Source organism: Octopus bimaculoides, chromosome 8 (genome assembly GCF_001194135.2).
Source record: "Octopus bimaculoides isolate UCB-OBI-ISO-001 chromosome 8, ASM119413v2, whole genome shotgun sequence".
NCBI lineage: Eukaryota > Metazoa > Mollusca > Cephalopoda > Octopoda > Octopodidae > Octopus > Octopus bimaculoides.
The window spans coordinates 19,069,465-19,071,299 of record NC_068988.1 but is presented as its reverse complement, the minus strand read 5'-3'; the positions used below and the strand labels follow the sequence as shown (position 1 = coordinate 19,071,299).

Here is a 1,835-nt window from a genome sequence, read left to right as displayed (position 1 = left end):
ATATATATATATATATATATACACGCACACACACACACGCATACGTATAATAATGCGCATATATAATTAGAACGTGAGCGTCGTTCGCTCAGGGATTTTGTGGCAGCGATCATGTCTCCCCCTATATACCTTGTGTGTAAAAACACCTGAGCGCGAAGTGTTTGTGTGCATACATAAATGTGGGAGTGTATGTATGTGTGTTAACATAAATTCTCATACGCTTTTGTGCGTGTGTATATGTGTATATACAATGATAAGCCTTCACCTTATGTTCAACACAGAAAATAGTTTTATATTAGGGTATTGTTTATTTTTTACTTATTTCCCTCATTTAGACTGCGGCCATGCAAGGGCAAGGTATAAATTCCGTAACGGAAGAAAACGGGCATTAGTACGCGTGGGGTTTATTTGCCACGTTACAGCATTCTGATGCGTAGGTTTATACATCACGTTACGGAGTTTATATGCTTTAATATTAAAATAATTTCTATAGCGAATATACGATGAAGACATATTTCTATTTTCAAGATTTCAATCGCCACCTAATTCATGCAGAATTTGCATTCTGCGTGAATAGTGTGTATCTATACTATAAAAGGCATCTATACTATAAAAGGCATCTATACTATAAAAGGCAAATTTTCTCTGTGTGTGTGTATGTTTAAAATTCATACATTTACACAATTCCAAATTTCTTCGATTAAACAATCGCAATTAATATTCTAAATGCAATTTGTTAGGTCACTGCGTCATTTTTTCACTCCAAAAATTTCCTAATAACGAATGTAATCCATAAAACTACACGAGTAAACATTTTCTCCCTAATAAAATCTAATTTCCTCTTTATAATACAAATCCTTTCAACTCCTACTTTCTCTTTACGAACCTTTAAGAAAACTTCAACAACAAATACAAAAAGAAAGGAAGGAGAAGAAGAAAAAAACTATTTCAGTATCAAATCACATTTCGATACTGTAATGACAGACAAACGAAGGAGGAGGGAGAGTCAAATAAACAGACACACTGACAATCATACGTAAATACACACATATATATGTACCTATGGTTACCAATGACCTCATTCTAATTGGCGGGAATTATAAGTTTACTTTCCATTTCTAACACCGTCCTTCACCATCGAGACATCTTTCTCAAATACGATCAACAAACATTTATTCCCTACAAACTGTGAGTTTTTTTTGGAAAATCTTTTCGTAAATCTTTACCTACCTAACCCTAACAAACCCTAACCCTAACACTGTAGTGAAAATCGTACGGGTGTTAATCTGAAAATTTAACAATCTTTTTTAAAACACTTTTACTTACTAACATCTTTTTTATTTAGTGTGTGTGTTGCCCACATATATATACACTTAAGACTTAGTTGTGGGTTGGGAGTTTGATCAGCAGAGGTCATTATTATTAGGCATGACTACAGAGTTGTACCCCCCAGACTTTGGAAGGTCATAACTTTCAGAAAAATGAATATTTTTTCATGAAATTTTCTCTGCAACAGACTGCAGCAATTCACCACATTCCAGAAGCTGCTTTGAACATAATGCAAAACGGTGCATCATCATCTACTGCCCAATCTGATAGAATTCTGGCAGAACTGTGTAGCAACAGATCGCCAGCAATTGCTTCATCAGAAATTGCCGTCCTACCTCCTGCGAAAAGGAATTACCCTGCTGTGTATAATCAAGGCCGCGCAAAAAGTTGTTTTGCACAAGCATTTGTATAGCCAATTAGACGGATGAAATTTACGTACACTTAATAATGTTACACAAAACAGCCTTCACACTTTCCCTATTAATTTCGTCTTTTGAATTATGAAC

At 34.9% G+C, this 1,835-nt stretch overlaps 1 protein-coding gene across 1 annotated transcript in view; it reads left to right on the top strand.

Moving 5' to 3' along the window:
* The window catches only part of LOC106878170 (probable WRKY transcription factor protein 1), a 466,250-nt gene that overhangs the window by 43,308 nt on the left and 421,107 nt on the right, over nt 1-1,835 (top strand). The window lies entirely within an intron of this gene.